This window comes from Rhineura floridana, chromosome 12 (assembly GCF_030035675.1).
Source record: "Rhineura floridana isolate rRhiFlo1 chromosome 12, rRhiFlo1.hap2, whole genome shotgun sequence".
NCBI lineage: Eukaryota > Metazoa > Chordata > Lepidosauria > Squamata > Rhineuridae > Rhineura > Rhineura floridana.
Window position 1 is genome coordinate 24782001 of NC_084491.1, and position 25506 is coordinate 24807506.

Sequence of the window (25506 nt, forward strand, 5' to 3'; positions counted from 1 at the left end):
TGCTGCCCTAGTGGCATGAGAGAAACGCCCACAGTGACTGACTGAAAGCTAGAGGTGCAGACACATGCGATATATCCTGAGATGCTAAGTACCTCTCATGGGGGCCTGCTGGCCTTACAAAATCGCCACGCAGAACTGGCATCACTTTCAAAATGAGCCAGTGCTCTAACCCAGCGGTTATGACTCTCTCTTTTCAAGTATGATTCCATTTAATATGTGATTTTCCTGCCAGTGCCTTGCTCATTTGTAGGCTGGTGTCCGTATGTACTAATCTCTAGCTGTTGAGTGCATTGTGGGAGAACGGTAGCTGCCCAAATCCAGCCAACCGTTTGTCATCGCACCCTCCTCCCCTCACTGTATGCAGACCTTTCCTGCCGTGGCTGCTTAGATTTTATCAGAAAGCATTGCATGTTGGGACTTGTAGTTGCTAGGACCAGCACCTCCATGTTAAACAGGAGGAGAGCTGCCATCTGCTCTTCACGCAGAAAGAGCTGCAGCGCAGCCCTCACAGGCTCATGGCAGACTGCCAGCCGAGCTCTCAGCTGGAACTGCGCTTGGGTGCATCTGTGCCAAGGCTAGGGTGTCTCTCTGTTCCTGGGATCAGGTGACCCTGCTGTTGTTGCTCCTCCTGTTGGCTGCTGCACACACGGCGAGGCGTCACTGCTGCTTTCTGGACAACTGACAGCCTGCCGCGATCAGCCTCCTAGGGCCAGGTCTTTGCCTAGGAAGCAGAGCTGCAAGTCAGTGGAGCCTGGCTGGAGATGGGGGGCATCAACCGTAGCTCGTTTGTTCACCCCGGCCTCAGGATTTCCACACTCATTCTGGTTGGTATAAATCATAGGAAGCTGCCTTGCGCTGAATCAGATGCACTGATCCACCTAGCTCAGGATTGTCTTCACTGACTGGCAGAGGCTCTCTAGGGTTTCAGGCAGGGAGTCTGTTCTAACCCTACCTGGAGATGCTGGGGATTGAACCTGGGACCTTCTGCATGCAAGGCACGGGCTCTACCGCTGAGCTATGGCCCTTCCCCAAGTTCCCTTCCCTGTGCTTCAAACCCAGTGTGCAGAAAGAGCATCAGGCTAGGAGTGGGAGGGACTTGAGTTCAAATCAGACATGAAGCTCGCCTTTCGTCAGTCTCTCTCACACACACCCTGATACATGCATACGCACACATTCTTGCTCAGCCTAATATACCTTGCAGGATCGTTGTGAGGATAACATGGGCGGAGGAGAGCCATGTTTGAGCACCTTGGAGGAAGGGTGGGGATGAAAATAGAATAGTTAACTAACCAGAACTACTTTATTACACATTGTGGAACATTAGCAAGAAAAGGCCAGCCGTCTGCACACTGTCTTTCCAGAGAGTGTACTTGTGCATCAGCATCATGTGCTTGCATTGTGGGTCTGGCTTGTGCATCTACCCCACAGCATTCTTCCCACTTGTGCTGTGCTGAAATTACATTGAACAACAAAAAAAATACCTGAGTCACTCACACTGCTTCTACACCCACTTCTGGTATTAAGTGATTGGATCCTAGTCCAATTTCTTGATCCAATGGACTGTGCTGGCACACTCGGAGTGCCTGCCTCGAAGACTCATTTTTAAGAGCTTTCTGTTCCGTTTTGTTTTTCCCCTGGGTCGTGGCAACTAGCTTTCCTTTGAGGAGATGTCTGTTTGTTTTCTTAAACATTATATTAGCAAAGGATTTTTGCTTGAGCTCTTGGCTTTCTCCGTGTCCCCTTGCAATACCCAATCCACTTAGGCAGGCACTGAATGGTGCACTCAAGTAATGCATTTGGGCCCTTTGGAGTATAAGCGACACTTGGTCCTGTTCAAGCTTCTGGATGTATCCTGTATTCCTGTTTCTTTAATATGGTGGTACTGTCATGCTTGCTTGCTTGATTAATAGGTAGTCAAGTAAAGCAGGCATTGGGCAGACTTAACCCCTGTGGGATGTACTTTGCTATTCACTTCTTGCTACAAATGGAAATCTACACAAGTTACTACAGATCAGGGATTTTAACAGCTCAATTTAGGGAAGGCAGACCTTTTTTTTGTTGTTGCTGTTGTTAAAAGAGCCAGCATGGTGTAGAGGGCAGAGTGTTGGACCAGGAGCTGGGAGACGAGGGTTCAAATCCCCACTCAGCCATGAAGCTTGCTTGGGCCAGTCATTGTCTCTCAACCTAACCGACCTCACAGGGTTGTTGTGAGGATAAAATGAAGAGGAGGGGGAGAACCATGTATGCCACCTTGAGCTCCTTGGAGGAAAGGTGGGATATAAAAATAATGATGATGATTATGATACAGTTTGAGTCAGGAACTCTGCTGATCTACAGGGGGGGAAATCATCCAGCGATTATCAGTAGATCCAGATCTACCTTCTGCCCACCTCTGCAGTTAAAGTATCTTCCTGGAACAGACTCAGCTGAGGCAGGGGCTGCTTTGTAGAATGCCCTTTGCCTATCCAGGCTGTCTCTTCCCACTCCCAGCTTCCCTTTGCTATGAAAGCCATATGGCACAGCTCCAAACAGGGAGGGAGGAGGTGGTCATAGATTGCTCAAAGCCAGGGGTTATTAAATTACCATCACCCCACCTCAGCCCGTCCCTTTGCTGCTCTTCCCTCCTCCAGTGCAGTTATATTCATGACCATTTACGCGAACTGCTGCCCCCACAGCCTTGCTGTCAAGGGTGGGGGATCACCAGAGCCCGCAACAGGAACTGGAGCCTCTGAGGCACTTCCTGGCCTCTTAACCCCTTCTCCTCCCCTTCTCTCCTGGGTAGCAAATGCAGTGCCATCATGTTCTTTATCCAGTACTCCAACACTCCCCATGCACAAGTTTCTTAAAATGAGAACGTCTGGGGATGAAACATGGGTACAAGTTACGTTCCAGAGGGTGGTTATGTAGAAGAGCGGGCACCCTGCACAAAGATATTCCTAGGGATTTAAGTTTATCTGTCTGTCTGTCTGTCTGTCTGTCTGTCTGTCTGTCTACACACACACACATTAAAAAAAAGCTTTCTGCTAAAGAATGCACATGACAGCTTGCAAATTCAGGGGGTTAAAGCACTCTATGTATGAAATGTAGTATACCAGTGACAAAAGGTCCATAGCTCAGTGGTAGAGCATCTGTCTTGCATGCAGAAGGTCCCACGTTTAATCTCTGGTGTCTGCAGGGTAGGGCTGGGAAAAGGTCCTGTGTGAAATCCTGGAGAGCCGATGCCAGTCAGAGTAGGCAGTCCTGTGCTAGATGGACCAATGGTCGGACGCGATATGGCAGCTTCCCATGTTTGTAAAACCATCCCATCTTAAGATGTGCTAGAAGTCTTTGCGTGGGTGCATTAGTATGCCTACCAAGTCTACCAAGATATTTTATCTTCGTTACTCAAATTCCATCCTTTCTCTTGAAGGAGACACTTGAAGTTACACTTGAAATACTGCCAGTGATGGAACCTTGCAAGCAGTGGGGGGTGGGAAGCTATTAATCCGTTATAGTTTAGGACATTGCTTTAGCCACATCACAACAAAAAAGTGCTTGCTTGTGGTGCTGTAGCTAAAGTAGGTGGGGAGGATTCAGCCAATTCTGAGAGCAAGATCACCTTTCTTCCAGCTTTCACCATGCAGACTTTAGATTGCGTCTTTGGGGTTAGCAAAACCCACCTTCCAGTAGAGGAAGTAGCAGCATATGCAAAAGGGTCTGGAAACAGAGACAAGTACAGGAAACCACCCTAACCCTTGAGAGCCAATGAAGGGGAGATGGCTCGACAGTTGTAAAAAGGAAATTGCCGCTAAAGTTAGAGACGGGGGAGTAGACAGGGTAAGTTTTGTCAGATGCAATTTCTTCCAGTGTCTCAGCTGTGCAAAACATAGTGGATGTTGCTCATTTTTTAAGAAGGCTAGGGAGAAACCATCCTGGATTTAAAAAGAAAATCCATTGTCATTCTGTAAATCTAGGTAGAAACCAAGCACGCAGTTTGCTTGCTTTGGGTTGAATCTGGCTTGGGGAGGAAAGGGGGAGGATTAAGGTGAGGAGGCCATTCTTTGCCTGGGCGCAGCCCACTGCCTAAGTAGCTGGTCACCTCCTGCAGTGCTGTAGTTCCCAGCTGCAATGCTGGGATGGAACAGCCTGTTTTTCCTAGTCCTCGGAACATGTTCTGGAGAAAGGCACTCAGTGTTCAGAAAGCCTGAGTACTTGCTGTGTCACACTCAGTGGGTTGGCAATAAGCAGGCAAGAGAAGTGCAGCCGGACCCTCCACAGTCTTGACCTTGCTACCAGGGACAGTTTGCTCCTAAAATCCACGTGGCTGGATCTACTTTCCCTTCCAGCATGGTGGGTTCCCAGGGGCATCCAAAAAAAGCCAAGGGTTCAGAGCAAACCTAAATGAACGCACGCACACACACACACACATTCTTCACTCAGCAATTGCAACATGAAGAGATGTGCGTGTGTACGTAGGTTATCAAACCTCACAGGCAAACCTTTCATATTGCCTGGCACAGTACAATATGATGTCAAAGAGATATAGGTCACATGTGTCATCGAGTGGTGTGCATCCATATTTGAATTGATATTTGAATAGCGCCTAAGAGCTAATCCCATAGTCCTTCGCATGTTGGGCACTCCCTCCCGAATAGCAGGGCTGGGAAACGTTTCACTATCAAGGGCTACATGCCTTCACAGGTAATCTGCTGGGGACTGTCTTCTGGTAGTGGGTGGGGTCAGAGCCCAGGTGGGCAAGGTCACCATTCTCTCTCTGACACCTCCTTTTCTCTCCCCCCTCCCTTTTCCTTCCTTCCTTCCCTGCCCAGTGGGCTGCTGTGGGAGGGACAGCTCACTTTGCCAAAGAGGCTGAATTGATCACTTACAGAGGGCCATATGAAATTAAGCTGCTGGCTGTGTGCTGCTCTAGGGCTCCTGGTGGTTCACCCCTGCCGTACAGAAATAAATAACACTACTAGCTTATGCATTCCACTCCTGTAAACATAGCCTGAGTATCTAGACCCTAGGAGAAAGGCCATAGCTCACTGGTAAAGCATCTGCTTTGCTCGCCAAAGGTCCAGGTTCAACCGCTGGCATCTCCAGGTAGGGCTGGGAATGTCCTACATCTGAAACCCTGGAGAGCTGCTGCCAGTCAGTGTAGGCAATACTGAGCTAGATGGACCGATGGTCTGCCTCAACATAAGGAAGCTTCCTTTGTACAGGAAGTCGGTATAGCAGTACCAGGGCCTATAGGTAGTAGGTATCTGGTGCCTAGGTGAATGTGCAGTTCCTTGATCTTGCTGCACACTCTCAAGCAAGACCTGACCAATGAGGACACGTGCCAAACCCCTGGTGTTCCCATAACCTTCTCGCGTAGTTTGTTTTTCTGGTTAACATTAACCCAGATAAAGCCTGAGCATAATTCATGGGGGGAAACCAGCACCAGCTTCCTTTGTGGCAAGCTTTGTTTCCTGAAGCTGGGCATACTGTCCTTTTGGGAGCGTGTTGGTTGTATGAAATAACTTAGAAGCCCTCATTGCTGGAGGGAGACTGGCTTGAATGGTTGATTGCCTTTCTCCTGGAGAAGCCATTTTTGGTTCGACTAGGAGACATCTCTGAAGGGCAACATTCCCGTAGGGATCTGGTGCCCATGGCTGGGGGTCAAAACTGCTGCCAAGGCCTCGCCCGAGGCAACAAAGTAAGATGTAGTGGAGTGGGCCTGTTGCCTGTTTAATCCCAGCCCGTGTGGAAGGGCTGGGCTACAGGAACAAATGTGGGACATGATACGACACTGAATCCCAGGGAACAGGAAGAGGGTGGAAGATCAACAATACAATGGCAAAGGCAGCCCATGGCTTCATGCCCAGGGTCAGGAGGACCAAGATCTGCTGGCAGCCTCTGGGTCGCAGCTTTTTGTGAAACCACCATAGCTGGTGTACCTGTGTGATCAGTGAAGAATCCCTCTTTTTTTAAAAAAAAAAAGAAAGAAAATTGACTCTGCAGAACTGATCAGGGGTAAGACAAGGTACCATCCTTTAAACATTATGTGCTGGGTTTAAGCGCTTGGTTCCATTTCAACTCAGATCAAAGACCCTTTATTAGAAATGATGGCTGATAAACCACACATCTTGTAAAGCTCTCTGCAAAACTGGAAGGGGCTGAATTTAGGCACCAAGAGGTATCCACTTAGGCGCCAAAGTTGGTTCCTTGCACACCATTGTTCATGATCTGGCAGTAGCCACCTACCTTGTGTAATGCCAAATTGGCTGGTTTTTTAAAATTCTCCTAGAACTGGGAACACTCAGCCTCAGTCTGTAACACTGAATCATGCACCCTATCAAAGTGCTAGAGGTAGATGAGGCAGAATGTTGTTCTTTGGGGTTCATACACATATCACGTTTTTATCCCTTGGCTGCTGTAGTGTTTACTTCTGGGTTGCTGCAAGCTTTCCTTTTGGATCAACAGCAAAATGAATTTGCTTAGTTTTATGACCTTCAGATGTTGTTGGACTGCAGCTCCCATCAGCCCCAGCTAACCTGGCCAATGATCAAGGAAGATGGGAGTTGTAGTCCAGCAACACATAGCAGCAACACGGTTTCCCCTCTATTAAACCATGGTTTATTTATAATTGCAAATATAGCCCACCTTTTCTCAAAGGAACTCAAGTTGGTGTGCATGGTTCATCTCCATCTCCATTTTATCTTCACAACAACCCTATGAGGTAGGTTAGGCCAAGAGACTATGACTGGCCCAAGGTCACCCAACAAGCTTCATGGCTGAGTGGGGAGTTGGACCCTGGTTTCCCAAGTCCCAGTCCGTGCTGACTGTCAGTATATATATATGTAGATTTTGCATTATGTGGGCGAGTCGCCTAAGCCCTAATGAGGTACCAGGCTTGCATGCTCCCTTGTCCTCTTCCCGGGTGGCCAGGAGGAGGATTTCTGCTGAGTTTAGCAAGAGTAGCCAACAAAATGCTCTCTGGATGTTGTTGGCCCGTAACTCGCATCAGCCGCAGGTAGCATAGCCCATGTTCAGGAACTGTTGGAGTTGTAGTCCAGCAGGATCTGGAAGGCAACACATTGGCTACCCTTTTGTGAAGGTTACAAGCAGCTACGCATGTGAATCACTTTGAACACTTGAAAGCCCGTTATTATTGTTGTTGTTGTTGTTGTTATTATTAACCTGGCATAGCCCCAAGTGCTAAGGGGTCACATAATGTTCTGTACTTACAACTATCCTTTAAATTTATAAAATTGAGCAAATTGTAGGCAAAAGAGAGCCGGTGTGGTGTAGTAGTTTCACTACACCCAGGGAGACCAGGATTTGAATCCCCGCTCAGCCATGAAGCTCACTGGGTGACCTTGGGCCAGTCACTGTCTCTCAGCCTAACCTACCTCACAGGGTTGTTGCAGGGATTAAATGAGGAGAGGGAGAACCACGTCTGCCACCTTGAGCTCCTAGGACGAAAGGTGGGATATAGATGGACTAAATAGATAAGTGGGGTAGGGGTTTGAGCATGCAGACTGTCTGTACTGTCTTCAGGGAAGGGATTAATCATCTCCCTCCTTGGATGATTCTGTTGGAGATTGGCCGACCCCCTTCCTGAGTTCCTAAATCCTGTTGAGTTCAAGAGGACTTACTCCCATGTAAGCACCCCAAAGATTATCACCTTTGGCAAACAATCCTTCCTGTTGAAGGTGGGGGGAGAGAGAGAGAGAGAGTTTTGCAGGAGGGAAATACTCCTCTTTTAGGAGTGGTGTTGGCTTTGCCCTGCAGCATCGCTTGAGTGAGAGGATACCTGGGTGGGCAAGGCCTGCTTCTTCATGAATGCCTTTGGACGTCTCAGCCCCCATTGCTGCTGAATTTGGCCTGAGATTTTCTGGGGCTGGAGCGATGGTTGCCCGGCTCTAATCGCCTCCTGGGATCCTCCTTTGCAAACGATGGGCTTGCCTGTCTCCTTTCCTCCTTTGCCTCCCCTGCTGCAAACCTCCTCCCTCCCTCCCTTCCCTTAAAAACTCTGCATACCATGTCCAATGATCTTCCAAAACTCCCAGCCTCCCACACCCAGCCTTGCCAGTTGGAACAGATCCGATTAACTCCTGCAGCACCAGAGCCGCCTAGCAGAGCCCTGTGGAAAGACTGCTGAAAGCACTCAGAGGACCTCAGATGGGCCCCCTTTGTTCAGATAAGAGCCATTCCATCCAAACTGGTCTCCTCCAAAACACATTTTGGGAAGTTGGGGTAATCACAAACCAAAAGGCATCAACGGTGCTATGGGCATGAATAGCGTCCTCCCCCTGCCCTCCTCCCACCAAGGTTCAAAAGGATGGTAGGGCTTTTCCTTCCGAGTTAAAGGTTTAGGTAGCACAGAATGCCACAATCTTCATTTAGAGCGGGGCTTCCCAAATGCCCCTTGATGAGCTTATAAAGTTGTCGTCGACCCTAACCCAAATTCTTAGGAGTGAAATTGAAATATCAATATATAATCACCATTTATTGATCATGTGTCACCATTACTAGGAATCATAAAATGTAAGAAATAGGGAAGTGAAAAAAGTGAAAATAATGATGCATGGTCTGAAAATACTGTTGTATTGTAGCATCATCTTGTTAAATACAGAGGTTCCTTATTGGTAAAGAAGGGACACTCTTTGCATGCCTGTGCCTTTATTTCTGAGGCTCGCTGTTACTAATTATTTTTTTCGCACTATAGCTCATAAACTTCCTTTTTGACCCCCTTTTGACCCCCAGGTCTTTATTCCCCCTCTGCGCTATTGACCACTTCTGGAAACCCTGATTTGCAGGTAGGTCCCCTTAATTTACACCTCCCTACACCCTGTGGTAGCTGCCATTCCACAGTACAATGAGTTACCGTGCATTGTCTACTCAGAAGTAAGTCCTACTGAATCTAGTGGGGCTTACTCACAGGTAAGTGGTGGTAGGATTGTAGCTTTGTTCTTGAACTGCCTACCAGCACATTTATTTCTAACAGGGCCCCGTTAACAGCTGTGGGACAGATGGGAATTCAACAGGTAAACACTTTCCCTTGCACACAAGTGGTGGGATGGGGAAAGCATCACCTATTAAATTTCTGCCTACTCAATGTTTTTTAAAGCATCAGGGAGCGGAAGGTGACAATCATTAAATAGTTATGCCAGCTGCTTTGCAACCAGGAGGACCCAGGCTCAGTTCTCAGCACCTCCAGATAGGATGGGGAATGCCTCCTGTCTGAAATCATTTGAAGAGCTGCTGCCAACCAGTGTAGCCAATATTGAGCTAGAACCAATAATCTCACTCCATGTAAGAAAGCTTCCCATGTTCATTTGCTACTGTACTGAATGTTGAGAACTATTGTGGAATATTTCTCCTTTTAAGCAATGCAGTTAAAATAACCCCTAATGTGATGGATAGCTGAAATTCATCAAGCGAAGGACGCTTCCCACAGCAATTCTCAATAATACAGTATTACATTGGAAGGAATTGCTGAAGATGGGTTATAATATCCTTTGGGTGAAAAGATAGTTACATCTTTACAAGTGGAGGTATACACGGTTCTCCACGGCTCCCATCAACTTTTGTCCTCACAACAACCCTCTGAAATAGGTTAGATGGAAAGATGCTGGCTCGCCCAGGATTAGCCAGTGAGGTTCATATCCAGGTGGGGATTCGAACTTGGGTCTCCTCAGCCCTTGTCCAGCAGCCTAAGTACTACATCACATTGTAAAACTTATGCCTCTCCTTTGTGTCATTCATACTTCATGTGTTTTCCTACAGCAGGCCTGCACAACTTGTGACTCACTGAGCCAAATGCTGCTTGCTAGCCATTGATTATAGCCTGCCAGATGCCGGAACATCTATTTTTACTTCATGCCAGCAAAAAGAAAAGACAGAGGGATTGTTTACTTAGGCCCTGCTGGGTCATCTTATATGGCTAATGGCCTGTGTTTCAGTTGTTAGGTCACGCATCATGCAGGCCGGTCCAACACTATGGCTTTCTGTATGCCTGGCTAGTTTCTTTGGGAGCCAGTTTCTGGAAGGGAGCAACGACCGCAAAGGCCCTGTTTTTCATAGCTATGGGTCTTGCTTCAGAAGGTGTAGACCTCTGAGCTTCCTCAGAATATCTTTAATGCATGTAAGAGGCATATAGAGAAGGAGGTGATCCTGAACTGTCTAGGACGGAGCTGAGAAACCTGTGTGCTCCAGATGTTGTTGGACTTGAAATCCTACCAGCCACGGCCAGCATGATCAATGGTCAGGGATGATGGGAGCTAGAGTCCAGCAGCACTGGGCTGGCTGCAGCTTCCAGTGTCAAGATTAGGGATTGGTGTAAAGAATTGATATCCTCAGCCACTTGCTCTCTCCCCCACCCCCAGCAGGGGTCCCACTGTCCATTCCTGGAGCCTCTTGCCCTGACATTTTGTCCTAGCTCTGCTGTACTTTCTCTTGCCCTCTCCGATTGAGGGACTGTGAGAGGTCCAGTTTAGTCTGTATGATATTCCTACATAACCATCGTTGTCTGAATTCCTTAGATTTTCTCATCTTGCCGGTATGCAGCTATTCCCCTCTTCAAGTAACACCACCTCAAAAAGCATCTGCTCTTCTCTACTGGTTAATGGCTTGCTGGGCGGCTTCCAGCCCTTTGGCTCGCGCCCTGGGGCTCACTCCTCCAGCAAGGCTGTAGGCTTTAAATACCTGTGGGGTGGGAGACATTGATCAAACACTCAGAGACTCTGCCAGTCCAAACCTCACCCTTTCTGCTATCAGCCCCTCCCTCTGGACTGTGAGAGGAGTGAAGGAAAGAACTTTTTCTGAAAAGGTTCAGACAAGGGAAAGCAGGAGGGAAGGTGACTAGGGGGCGACATGATAGGAGCTTATAAAATTATGTATGGCATGGAGAAAGTGGATAGAGAAACGTTTTTCTTCACCTCTCATGACGCTAGAACCTGGGGTCACCTAGTGAAGAGGAATGTTTGAAGATTCAGGACAGACGAAAGAAAGTCCTTCTTCACACAGCACATAATTAAACTATGGAATTCGCTCACATAGGAGGCAGTGATGGCCGCCATTTTGGATGGCTTTAAAAGAGGATTAGACAAATTCATGGAGGAGAAGGCTGTCAATGGCTATTTACCTTGATGACTCTGTTCTACCTCCACTGTTGGAGGCCATATGCTTCTGAATACCAGTTGCTGGAGACCACAGGAGGGGAGAGTGCTGTTGTCCTCAGGTGCTGCTATTGGGCTTCCCATAGGCATCTGGTTGGCCACTGTGAGAATTGGATGCTGGACTAGATGGGCCGTTGGCCTGATCCAGCAGCAGGCTCTTCCTGTGTTCTTATTAGCAGTATCCTTATTGGACTTCAGCTGCCATCATCCCTGACCATTGGACATACTGGCTGGGGCTGATGGGAGTTGGAGTCCAACAAGATATGGAGGGCCACAGGTTAAGCATCCCTGACATACGTCCACTGAGAGGAAGGGCAATATAAAACAGTAATTAAGCCACAGACTCTGTGAACCTAATCTCATCTAAAACAGGACGTTCACCTATTCCCAGTTCAGCTGGACTTCTCCCTATTTAACAATTTTGTCTTACCTCGACCAGGCTTGAGTTTGTTTACTGTCATCTAGTTCATCACTGATCCTATCCACTGGGGCAGGGCATCCTCTCTAAGATGAAAAGGAGAACTGTCATTAGCATGAGGAGAACCTCCAACGCTGTATCTTCTGAAACTTTCCCATCAAGAGTGGAAACGCTGCCATGATCCAGCTCACATGTAGCACTAAGCCAAACCATGTTTGTGCACAAACGTGTGTTCCCAGAGCAATGATCATGGCTTAGTTCTAGGTAGTGCAGCAGAAGCAGGATGGGGAAAGATGTGGTTGCAATCTTCACTCTAGGAACCTGCACATTTGCTTGTTCATACTAAGCCTTGGTTTGGCTCAGCATTGCATCTAAATTGGGTTATTGTGTTACCTCCACCTCCCAAAATATACAAGCAATTGTAGGTGGTATAAGTCTCTGAGAGAGGTCCAAGAAACTCATCAGAGTCATGTACTTTCTGTACATCTACAGGTATATGTCCTCAACCTTAACAATCAAGGCAATCTCAGTACTGCAATCCGGCCGTAAATCAGGCAGATTTAAATGGGTTAAGAATTCCAGATTCAGAACAGGACTTGGCTCTTGTGCTTATAATATCTGTGTTCTGTTTAAAAGGGGTAATTTTCTGCAGATGGAGGTTTACACACCGAATACAGCGCTGCAAGGCAACTTGCCCAAATTCTTCCTTCTCCCAGCTACTTGAGGATGGCAGCCCCCTGCCCTGTCAAAAACAGCAAGTGCTTCTGGCCAATTGCCTGGAAACTGCACATTCCTCCCCCTTTACAGCTTCTTGTTGACTTCTCATCTTAACTAGCCCATTACGTAGACAAGGCAAGCAGGGGGTAAGTAGGGAGGAAGACATAAATATTCATATACACATTCACATAGGAGTGATGTGGGGAACTCATTGTCACATGATTTCAGGAAAAGCAAGGACAACAGCCACAGAAGGCAAGGACTATTTAGGTGTTTATTCAGCTTGAGCAAACGCTTGAACTGACGCTCAGAGCCAGTGTTAGGATCATCTACTGCCTTTCCTTAAAACAAACAGAATACTCCTCACTCTCCCCGTTGTAGTATATTAACCACCCAGTGTGCATGCAGAGCAGCTGAGCTTGTTTGCATTAAGTTTCAGAAGCTTAATTCATACCCTATTCCTTCCTGGTTCTTGAATTTTATTTGTCAGACCCTTGCATGATGTAAATCCAGGAATGTGGTGTCCTCCAGATGTTTTTTGGACTGCAGCTTCCATCAGCCTCACCCAATGATCAGGGACCATGCAAATTGTAGTCCAGCATCTAGAGGCAACGTGTTGGCTACTGCTAATGTATATTGTCCCTAATATAGTCCACAAGGCAATGTTCGAATACCAGCTGGAGGTATGTCACAGATACTCATCCTTGGTTCTCAGTCTGTAAAATAGGGATCATGTTCATCAGTATTAAGAGCTGCTGCTAGGATGGGATAGGCTGCTGGGGCTGGAAATTTTTCAGAGGTAGAGGCCATGGATCTAGGGGACATAAGAAGAGCCCACTAGATCAGGCCAATGGCATCCCGTTCTCATAGTGGCCAACCAGATGCCCCAATGGGAAGCCCAGAAGCACAACCTGAAGACAACAGCACTTTCCCATCCTGCAGTTTCCAGGAACTGGTATTCAGAAGTATGCTGCTTCCAACTGTGGAGGTAGAGCATAGCCATTATGGCTAGTAGCCATGGACTGGGAGGAGAATGTGCCTTGTGAGCCAGCCTTTGATGTTCCTGCCTCCTCACAAGGTCTGTCACCACAGGAGTCCTTAAAGCCAGCACCTCTCTGGCCTGAAAAGGTTGTATTGCCATCTTCAGTCTCTGAGGACTCCAGATTAGAGGCTGTAGTACAGGGGTTCTCAAACTGCGGTCCACAAGCTTCATTCAGGTGGTCAGTGGTGCGTCTGTGGATTTGTGGCTGAAAACGGGAGATGGCACATCCATTGCATCAAATGCTCATATTGATTTTTAACTGCATTTTTACTGCTTCTTTTATTTCTTATATTTTATTGTATTACATTTGGAATTCTATGGAATACATAAAATGCAATATATAAGAAATAAAAGAAGTAATAAAAATACAACTAAAAGTCATATACAGCACCTAGCACAGTGCATTACAACTGCTACAACAGACAGAAAAATCATTAAGTGGTTCACCAAGCTCCCCAGCAATTTTCAAGTGGGCTGTGTGTTTGGGGGGGGGGGAGTTCAGGAACCACTGCTACAGTAGAACCCGGGGCTGTTTTTGAGGGCTTCTTAGCCACTTCCATTGACCCAAAATGCTGGTGCTGGGATACTAGCTGAAGGGTACAGCTTAGTATCCCAGTGCCAGATGTTCCAGATCATCTTTGAAGACTCTTCTCCAGGTGTTCTGACCTTTTGAAGTGAGACAGATGGCAACTGTTGAGGGGGCCTTTTTAATCATGGCACCCCATCTGTGGAACACTTTCACTGGGAGTAGGTGGCTGTTGTCTGGTGCCTGTTATTTTATATCCTTTCAGTATATCTTTTATGTTCCTAGGCCTTCTAAGATATTTTCTGGTTTCATTCTGCTCTTGCAGTATTTCCATTGCTACATGTTTTGTTGCATTGATATACTGTTTTATTTTTGATGGTTGGTTTGTTACTTGTTAGCCACCCTGGGAGTAGAAAAAGGGCAGGATATAATTCTTAAAAAATAAAAGGGTAAACAAAGATCGCAAAGGATCTTTCTGTAGCACAGTGGCAGATTGCAGTTGCTAATCTTGAGTAGACAGTATTGAGTCAGATGGCCAATAGTCTGACCTGGTATAAGACAGCTTCCTACCCATGTTCTGGTGCAGCTGATTTTCTGCATATATACTCAGAAGTAACACCCACTTTATTCAATGCATCTGACTTCCAAGTAAGTGCGCTTAGGATTGCAACCTTTATCGTTAAGACTAGAGTGATCAAATACAGGGTTTGTGTGCCTTTAACAGGTGTTTAGAAGCAGACATTTCAATAACTGCTTCTTGACCGTGACAAGCTGTACCTGACAAAATACTCTCTTTAAACATCTATTAAAGGTACAGAAGTCCTAGTCTCCTTCGAGCACCTGTTCGCTATTGTAAGTGTGCTACTGCCTCCAGGGTAACTGAGGCGGCAGCCTCTGTTTGTTTGGCAGGATTCCTGTGCATTTCACAACAGCATGACAGACATAAATTCAGCAGGGACATCTCTTTGTGGCGCTGAATTGCAGGGATGGGAAAAAAGAGAGCCAATGAACCTTGCCTTCTCTTAAGGCAGGGAACCTGTAGGCCTCCTGTTCTAAAGCCACCAGAAACTTGTTTTGGGGGAAATAGCCTGTTGAAGCCCCTTAAATAGTCAGTGGACTCTCAACGGTCCAGCATGATGAATTTCCCCCTTTTCCTTGTAGTGATTGCTCTTTCTTACATTGCATTAAGCTTTTCCAGTATTTTTCCCCCGGGGAGGCTTGGAGCATGTTTAAAAATAAAATGCAATCCATAAAAACACAATGGTAAAAATACATGATTGAAACTGCTTCTAAAAGCAATATAAAGCCAATTTTGGTGGAATTATTTAAAAGGCCTGATAAAATAAAAAGGGACTTGTCCATTGTGGGAACATAACAAAGGAGGCACCAAGCAAAACTCCCTGGGGAAAACGCTCTGCAAGCTGGGCCACCACCACTGAGAAGGCCCCATCTAGCATTGACATCTGCCTTTCCTTGAATGGTGGGAGTAGTTGGAGGAGGGCCTCTATAGAAGATATTGATATGCTAACAGGCTGCAGTGGAGGCAAGTGAACCTTCAGGTAGCTCAGCCCCAAGCATTACAGGTCTTTGAGAGGTAATAATCAGCACTTTGAATTGTGCTTGGAAACGGGATGGAAGCTAATGCAGCAGGTTAAGCACAGCCAAGATAAGATCATGAAACTATAGATCTGGAAGGGACCTTGGACGTTCTGTCCCAACCTCCTGCTCTGTATAGATCTATACCAGGGTAGGGAGCCACTGATCCTCCAGATGTTGCTGAACTACAACTCCCATCACTCCTGGCCATGCTTGCTAGGGCTGTAGTTCAGCAACATCTCGAGGGTCAAAGATGCCCCATCCCTGATCTTGTACGATGTAGGATGCAGCTACAGCAGACTCGATGGATGGCTGTCCAGACGCTACTTAATATCTCTAGTGAAGAAGAGCCCACCACCTCATGTGGCAGTCTGTTCCACTGTTGAATAGCTCTTCTTCTCCTAGTGTTTAGCCAAAATCTGTTTCCCCGCAGTTTCTCAGTGCTTGCTCATTTCTTTCAAGCCTATGGATAGCAGGAGGGGATGGGAGTGAATGTGCGTGCATGTCTGCAGTGTATGTCTGCAGCGTGTCTGATTGTGGTGTGTGTGTGTGTGGTACCCATGACTCCAGTTTGCAAATGGGCTCAAACAGGTTGGCAACCCCTGCTCTGGATCATCACAGCAAAGTGCAGGAAGATGTATCCATTTGGAGGGGTCTAAGTAAATGTCCAGCTAAGTGATCTCCCCCCCCCCCAAAAAAAACCCCTTCATAAATTGTGGAATGGTTCTGTTAAAAGTTGGAAGGCCCAGTTTACTTTAAAGCCACAATGTAATGATGAAGTCAGAATTTCAAAGCCTCTTGCATACCCAAGGAGAGTATCTTGGCTCAGTGGCTGAGTACATGCTTTACACGCAGAAGATCCCTGGTTCAGTCTCCTGCACTTGTAGCAAAAAAGAAAGAAAGATCTTAGGCCACAGGACTAGAAAATGCCTCTCCCTACCTCAGACAGTAGGCAAATGCTGCCAGTCAGAGTAGGGTTGGTTCAATGGACCAGTGGTCTCATGCTGTAGAAGGCAGCTAAAGATGTTCATCGTTATAAGAAAAATAATGGTAGTCCCATTCCATGTTCAGATTTTTTGAATTTAAGCATGCTCCTATATAATTGCTGCTAATTGCTATAGGGCTACTAGGTATAAAAATCAGACATGAGTACTGTGTAGTTTTCCTAAGCTTTCATTGCAAATTGTGGGTTGGAGGTACAAGGAGAAGTAAGTTCTTGTTGGAGATCTGCAGAGGTCACCTAGAGGGAGCTATTCTATTAGGCTGAAGCAGAGGGAAGCAAAGTACTCCATCAGTTCTGAGAAATAATTGCTTTTAACTCTCCTTCAACGGTCACCTAGTGGTAGCCATTCCATCAGGCTACTTGAACTGCTGCCCTTCCAACTGGTGTTTATAAGAACTATAACTTTCAGAACTGGTGCTGCAGCTTGCTTGTTTTTTCCTCTTCCCACCTCTCCCCTTTTTCCTCTTGTGTCTTTAGATTGAAAGCCTGAGGGCAGGGGCTGTCTTATTCTTTATCTGTGAACCTCTCTGGAAATTTACTGGCTGAAGAACAGGATAAAAATGCTTTAAATAAAACAAATAAGGGAAAGGAGGGTATTAGGTGATCCCACAGATCGTACCTCCTCATCTCAAGAAGATTGCACTGCCAGGCCAGATGTGGCTTCTCCCATCAGCAGTGGCAGGAGAATCTTGATGAAACGTTAGCTCCTGAAAGGAAAGTTCTCAGAGTCTGGAACAAGTAATCCTAAGCATAGATGAGGGGTTCCCAAACTGTGATCTGCGAGCTCCATTCAGGTGGCCCGTAGTGTGGCTGTGGATTTGTGGTTGAAGATGGGAAATGGCACATCTATCACATTGAATATGAATATTGATTTTAATTGTATTTTGATTGCTGCTGCTCCTCATATTATATTTTATTGTATTACAATTTGAATTCTATGAAAGTACAATGGCTATAACAGGCACAAAAAGCATTAAGTCTGCCACAAAAATCTGCCACAACCCACAGTGATTTTCAAGGAGTTCCTGGGGGAAAGAATTTGAGAACCACTGCCATAGATACTACCCCACCCCACTAGTTTCTGGCCAGTTAGGAAAAGCTGGCTAAACATCATAAATATAAACTAGAAGTTGTATCCAGTACTAGTCATACCCACTGGAATCAATAGACACGGGGTTGTATGCAGCTGAATTCTACTCAGAGTAGACCCATCAGAATTAATGGACTTAAGTGAGTCATGTCCATGTATTTCAATGGGTCTACTCTGAGTAGAACTTAGTTGCAAATAATCCTATTGCGTGCTCTGCAAGTGCACCTGCTGCTTTTTGGGAAAGTGTGTTGTCTGTCTATGCTCTTTAAGTTACCCCATGTTGGTTCAAATTGATGTTGATAATGAATACCTGAGCCTCTGCAATAGAAATACCTGGGGAATTGGAATAAATGCAGTAAGAACAAGTCAAAAATAAAACATACCCACCTACGACAGTAGCTCTGCTAAATATTTTGTTTTCTTACTCAGCTTCAGCATTGGGAAGTGGGTGGTGTTTAAAAGGTATGCATGTATACTTCCAATTAATATGTGTTTAAGTGCATTAACTTGTGTGGTTACACAAGTCATTTAATGTCTATTTTCCTTCCCCATGTTTTGGAACTAGTTTGGTAGTGCAAATACCTAGGAAGAGGGAAGGTCCTTGCCTCCCAGCCCTCTCCTCACACACGATAAAAAAAAAAGAGAGAGAAGAAACTCATCTAGGTTGCCTCATCTGTTGCCTTTTATAGCTTGGCTGGGGGGCGGGGCAGGGAAAGGAATGCTTTGGTAACTGGAATTAATAGCCCTATGCCCAATTTACACCTTTAATTGATGCAAACCATTCATATTGTAAAAATAAGTAAATATAAAAATCAAACTTGGATACTCTCTGCTTAAAGGTTTAAGAGGGGAGAAATAAAGAGTACTGGGGAGAACGTTTACATCTTTAGTAAAAACACAATAGCATCAAAAGACCAACAGAAGGATGGCCTATATAGGGAGCTACTTCCTTGCTTCTGATCGCAAAGACTTTGCCAATAAATTAACACAGATTTTGATAGTGTGAGCAGATGCAAAGAAGGATTGGGTTCCTGCGGTGCTAATAGTTATGCAGTAGGTGGAATTTTGACAGATGCCAATTTGTCATGTAGGGTTGAGAAGGAGAAAAACTCCTCCTGAAATTCCCCTCTGCTGCACAATTATTAAAAGTTCAGGAGCTGTGTCCCCTTTTGCATTTGGGAAGGATCGCAGCTTGGTGAAACAGCCCATGCATTGCAGGCAGAAGTTCCCCCTTTCAATCCCCAGCATCTCCAATTAAAAGGATCTTAGGTAGCAGGTGATTGGAAGAACCTCTCTGGCATACGGATGTAGTTGTCCAGAATTCCAGGGAGTCTTAGACATCTTGTTTTGGTCCCTATCTAGTTTTGCAAGGAGCCAGTCAGAGTGAAAGGGGGCAAATCACAGTCCCCTTAATATGATGACCAAGAAGGAAACTCAAGAAAGGAAGTTCCTTACCTTACGGCATCTTCATTTGCCCATGTATATGCACAGAAAATACTAGATCTAGCTGAAAGGCAGTACATGGAGATCTGCATTGATCTTTGCAATGCATCACTAAAGGAAAGTACTCCAAACAAAGTAAGAGGCTGAAAGCTCATTTTAGTGTATAATCTTAGAAAGAGTGGTTGTGAGGGAGTTTGGTGTGACCATCATGAAGAGACCCTACACTTCTGAATTTGCTACTACACTACTGCTTAGACAGCTTTGTGTTTTTCTTACAGCTGTGTTTCTCTGTGACACCTTAATTGGAAGATGCTGTACATGTCCTAAAGGAAGATGCTGTGCATGTCCTAAACTGATGTGTGAGTGCAGTTATGGGTAACAAACTTAGGCTGAATCCTGACAAGATAAAAGACCTTATGGATGAGTTGTTTCAAGGTCCAGGGATTGAGCTGTGTACCAGCTCTGGAAGGAATTGCACTCCCTATGCAGAGAATAGTTAAAAGGTGCTTCTAGATTCATCACTGTCGCAAAAAGAGGCTCAGATTAACTCAGTGCCTCAGAGTGCCCATTACCAACTTTGTTACACCAGCTGCAACCATTCCTGTACAGAGATAGCCTTGCCACAGTGGTCTATTCATTGAAAACCTCACAATGAAACTACTGCAGTGCACTGCATGTGAAACTACCTTTTTGCCTTGTTTGGAAGCTACAGCTCTTGCAAGATGCTACGGCTAGGGTGCTTAGTGGGATACCCAGCTCTACACATATTACACAGGTTCTGAAAGATCTAGACCAGCCTTTCCCAACCAGTGTGCCTACAGCTGTTGTTGGACCACAACTCCCATCAGCCTCAGCCAGCATTGCCAATGGTCAGGAAAGATGGGAATTGTGGTCCAACAACATCTGGAGGCACACTGGTTGAGAAAGGCTGATCTAGACTGTCTGCCTATTAGCTACTGAGCCAGGTTCAAGGTTTTGCTGTTGACACTTAAACCCCTGAACAACCTGGGATCAGGACACCTAGACTCCCTCCCTCAGTGCAGACCAAGCCACTCTTTTGAGATCTTCCAGGGAGACCCTGCTGATTGTTCTATGACCAGTAGGTTGTCACTTGGTGATGACACAGAAGTGGGCGTTCTCGATGATAGCACCCACCCTTGGAGCAACTTCTGTCCAGTAATCCACAAGGGGGAGATGGTGGTGACCTTTTAAACACTTCTTAAACTTACGTTTACCCAAGGTTTCCTGGACTCTGACTCTTAATTTATAATTTGGTTTTGTGCACTGCCCAGTCTTAATTGTGGTATGCAGTTGCATTTTTAAAAATCTAGTGTTTAGGACATTTTATTGAATGTTTATGTATGCAGCTTATTTTTTTAGTAATAAATAAAAATTTGCCTGTTTGCTACAGGTGACAAGAAATTGCATACAGATGAGTGAGTGTGGTGGCAGATGAAGAATGGGGTGCTCCATCCTTCCTCCAGTGTCCCACTTGGTAGAATCGAAGTTGTTTGGGTTTTTTTTAAAAAACTAAGCCTACTAAGAGAATAGCAGTCTGTAGGGATGCAGATTTCAGCTAAATGTTAGGAGAAACTTCTTAATAATAAAAGCTGATTGATGATGGAACAGATTGCCTTGGGAGGTGGTGGGTTCTCCTTCATTGAAGGTATTTAAGCACAGTCTGGATGACCATCCAGCAAGGGATGCTGTCATTGCATCCTGCACTGAGTGAGGGATTGGAATAGGTGGCCTCAATGGTCCCTTCCAGCTTGATTATATGAGTTCTCCTTCTCCATGGCCAGCATGGAAAAACATCATATGGGCTTATTTGCAAGGCTGGCTTGAGTGGGGAATTAGGCCCTCCAAATGATAAATTACAGTTCCCATTATCCCTGACCATTGGCCATGCTAGCTGGGGCTTATGGGAGTTGGAGTCCAACAACATCTGGAGCACCACGGGTTCCCCATCATGTGAGCCTGAGGAGCCGCTTCTAGTTGAATGTTGGAAGATTCAGGACAGACAAAACCAAGGACTTTTTCACACAGCGCATGATTAAACTATGGAATTCACTCCCACAAGAGGCAGTGATGGCCACCAACTTGTGTGGCTTGAAAAGAGGATTAGACAAATTCATGGAGGGTAAGGTTGTCAATGCCTTTACTCCAGCTCCACAGTCATAGGTAATATGCTTCTGAACACCAGTTGTAGGATACTGCAGGAGGGGAGCATGCTGTTGTGCTTAGATCCCACTGGTGGCCTTCCCATAGGGCAGCCTTTCCCAGCTTTTGGGTCCCCAAATGTTTATTGGACTACAACTCCCATCAGCCCCAACCAGCAGGGCCAATGGTTATGCAACATCTAGGGACATCTGCAACATGTCTACAACTACAACAAGTCTAGACTCCGAGTCTAGCAACATCTGGGGACCCAAAGGTCGGGAAAGGCTGCCATAGGTATCTGGTTGGCCCCTGTGAGAACAGGATGCTGGACTAGATGGGTCATTGGACTGATCCAGCAGGCTGTTCTTCTGTTAGAGTAGGAAACAATAATGTGCTAGATCAGATGTGGGGAACCTTTGGCCCTCCAAAAGTTGCTGAACCACAACTCCCATCAGCCCCAGCAAGCATTGCCAATGGGTCATGGATGATGGGAGTTGTAGTTTAGCAGTATCTGGAGGGCCAAAGGTCCTCCACATCTGGGGTAGATGACCAAATAATCCAACCTGGTGCAAAGCAATTTGCTGCGATCTCTGTGTTCCCCTTGGCACCTAGTAGAAGTGGCTGCTTCAAAGCCCTGGATTTTTTTTCTTCACTTCCCACCAGCTGAACTATAAACTGGGCACATGATGCTAAATAACATGGACCTTTGATGTGATCCCTCAGGATTGTGCTTATGGCGAGACTGTTGTCACTGAGAGCAGATAGATAATGCTTGTCACCCAGCTTCTGCCATCCAGGACCATACTACCTCTGAATGTGGAAGTTCCATTTAGCTATGTGGATGGACAGGAGGTAGACTGTCGTCCACTGGTGGGAAGTAGCTTGAATCCTACTCTCTGTTGTGAACTCTTTGGGTGATTGTAGACCAGCCATAATCTGTTGTCTGCAGCATCTATATTTTGCAAAGTTGTCGTTAGGTTTACAGTGAGCTAATGCATGTAAAACCCTGCATTGCCGCCCCAGGCACCTACTGGGAGAAAGGGCGGGATATAAATCAAATAAATAAATAACGCTTAGAACGCCTGAAAGTGCTGTACATGTTGTTACTTAAGCTTCAAAAATTAAAAAATCCTACATTAATTTCTATTATTACATTTATATCTCACTTTTCCTTCATGGAGCTCAAGGTGGTGTATAAACATGGGTCTCCCCTTCCCAATTTTAGCCTCACAATAACCCTGTAGGTTAGGCTGAGATACAGTGAGTGGCCCAAGGTCACCCAGTGAGCTTCATGGCTGCAGGGATTTGAACCCTGATGGTCTCTTAGGTCTCGGTCCAACACTCTAACCACTATGCCACCCTGGCTATCTTCATATATACGAAGAAGATAAAAGCAGGCTTAGAGCCAATAGGTGAAAATGGCAGGGTAGACTGTCAGCTAGACATTAGCATGAGCTGTTTGACAGTGGAACAGACTGCTTCAGGAGTGGTGAAATCTCCTTTGTGGGAAGTACTTATGCAGAAGCTGGGTGGCCATCTATCAGATGTTGTTGCAAGATTCTGGATGGAGCGGGGGAAGACTAGATGACCTCTAAGGTCATTTCCAACATTAATTGTTTGGTATCAAAGAGCGAGCCCTGCGAGTTGCTAGTGACAGCATCATTACTAAATCTCTTATTAGCACAGCTTCTTTCCATGATGAATTTCCTAGCAATATCTCTAGGTGACTCAGGGGTGACATTAGTGTTTCCTTAACAAGATGGTTTAAGATTTATATGTAATAGTGCAATGAAAGTACAGTACACGGGTTTTTCTTTATACTTTAAAAATGTTTTTATTGGGACTAATACAAAAACCTGTGGATGAAATATTTCTAATTTTGGTTTTGTTAGGAAGTTTGTTTCAAAAGTTAATAAAACAATACCTTTATTGAGACAAATAAAAAATCATGAAGTAGCATGCAAGCTTGTAGATCAGGCTGGCAGTTATATGCAAAAGTCCAGCAACAAACACAGGGAGACAGAAATGTTATTGAGCAAAGTTCAGTTTGAGATTTGTGACATCCCACGTAAGATGAAATGGAGGAGGTGTTTGGCAGATGTGCAGTACAGTCTTGCACATGTTTACTTGGTAGTAAGCCCTCCTGAGACTTGATTTCAAATAAGTGTGCAAAGGATTACAGCCTCAGGCTGCGATCCTGTGCACGCTTATTTGAAGTGAGCGCCATTAAACCCAGTTGAGCTTACTTCTAAGTAAACATGTATAGGATTGTGTTGTTAATTAGTGTGTGTGTGTGTGTGAGAGAGAGAGAGAGAGAGAGAGAGAGAGATCTCAGGTTGCTACAAGGCATGCTGGGACAAAGAAGCAATGGCCACACTCGCCTTTGCAAATCTGAAATTAGCAGCTAGTCGAATTCGAGTCTAGCAGTAATCCAAACTCAGGGTTCCGTTGTAAGGCACTGAGCAGACACTGAGGAGGGAAAAGACAAACAAATCACCACAACCCAAACAACAGTCGTCTTTTTATTAGCAAAGTCTGGAGATGCATTTTCAAAACGACAAGAAGACTGAGGGAACACAGTTGCGTTTTCTTTTGTTTTAGGGTTTTCACACACACACACAACAATAGTGGATTTTGGTCAAGAGGGATTATATTTCAGTACTGAGGACTGGGGAAGCCCACACCCAGGATTGGTCTGGAAGATGATCTAGGAAGCCCTCACTTTCTCTCTCTCCGGCTGCTCTTTGGCCGTATCTCTGTTGTTTCCCCCCCCCCCCTGGAATGTCAGGGTCAGGGAGAGGCAAGCCGTGTTTTCCTACAGCAGTCGTCTCCCGCCCTGTCCGCTCCAGTCCCCGTTGCTGGTGCCTCGTTCTTCTGCGTTGGACACTGGGGGAGGGGAGGGGACCGGGGCAGCAGGCACTCCTGGGTGCTGTGCTGCCTTGTGGTCGGCGGCTGGCTGGCTCCCTGCAGCTGGAGGAGGCTGAGCCGGGAAAGCAGGACGTGCTGTTCCAGAGTCCTCCTGCCGCTGGGGCCGGGGCAGGGAGGAGGGGGGGAGTAACGCGATGACACTGGTTCACTGTTGCTGTGGAGAGCTGTTCCACCTTCTCGGCAGGGTGACCAGATTGCAAGAGACGACGCCCCCTCCCTTGTACCTTGAATAGTTGTGCACATTATTTTTAAAAAAGGTTCATGTGCTGACAGCTTCTAGCACAGCAGAGCAAATCCACCCTCTCTGCCCCCCCTTTCCGCACATATGCAAAAGGTGCGAGAGTAGATGGTTACCTTACTACTTAATGTGTTCCCAAGAGAATCAAGGCTTGGGCGGCGGCGGGGGGTTTGCCCTCTGCATACTTACGGTTGAGGCTCTCAGCCTAGAAAAAAGATTTCTGCCCTCCATCTAGCTTTAAATTCTTTAGGTAACCTAATTCCTAAGTGATGCTTGCCTTGCAGGGGTGATTAAAATCCCCTCTTCCCAACAACTATTAATGGTACAGATTCCAAGGCTGGGAGGTAGTCAGGTCTGTCTGGGGCAACAGGAAACAACCAAAGGGTCTTATGGAACCTTCTGATGGCTGGCAGATTTCTTGTGGCGTCAGGTTTTGTGAATTTTAAGGCCAACTTTGCAATTTTTCACCAAGGGAGACATCACAATTAACCACATGGAGTCTGATGAAGGAAGGTCTTCTCCAGCCCACATCTGCACTACTCCACCACGAAAGCTCATGCCATAATAAACCCATTAGGCTTTTAGATTGTACCAGATTCTTATTGTTAATGACACAGAAAACTTGTGCTGCCTTTGCCATCTGGCTCCCCCCCCCAAGTATTTATTATTTATTACATTTATATCCTGCATTTCTTCCCCTAAGGAGCTCCAAGGTGGAATACTTTCTTTCCCCTCTCGTTTTATCCCCATAATCTTATTTGATAAGTTGATTTATTTATAGTATTACATTTATATCCTACCTTTGCTCCAAAATGCTCAGAGGGGCATACATGCTGCTGCTTCTCTTCATTTTATTTTCACAACAAACCTGTGAGGTAGGTTATGCTGAAATAAAGTGACAGGTCCAAGGTCACTCAGTGGGCTTCATGCCTGAGTGGGAATTTGGACCTGGTCTCAAGCCCAACACTAACCACTACACATGCTATGGCTGGCCTCATTCCCACTATACATTTCTATTACTCCACTATGGCCACATTCACACCACACATTTATTCCACTTTAAACAGGCATGGCTTCCCTCAAAGAATCCTGGGAAGTGTAGTCTGTGGTGCTGAGAATTCCCCTCACAAAGCTGTAGTAAGTCAGGCCCTCTTCCCAGAGAACCCTGGAACTGTAGCTCTGTGAGGGGTCCCCCAACAAC

The 25506-nt window shown here is 46.0% G+C and overlaps 1 protein-coding gene across 5 annotated transcripts in view; it reads left to right on the forward strand.

The window, feature by feature from the left end:
• ZMIZ2 (zinc finger MIZ-type containing 2) overlaps positions 1-25506 on the forward strand; it is a 141099-nt gene that overhangs the window by 51099 nt on the left and 64494 nt on the right. The window contains exons 1-2 of one of the 5 annotated variants that reach the window (XM_061593400.1): positions 705-824; positions 8731-8783. The exons of 1 other annotated variant lie outside the window; for it this stretch is intronic. The gene's annotated coding sequence lies outside the window, so the exon portion shown is untranslated. Of the gene's footprint in view, positions 1-704; positions 825-8730; positions 8784-19317; positions 19339-25506 lie in introns of those variants that run through there. 3 more of the 5 variants (XM_061593399.1, XM_061593403.1, XM_061593401.1) reach the window with 3 other exon arrangements.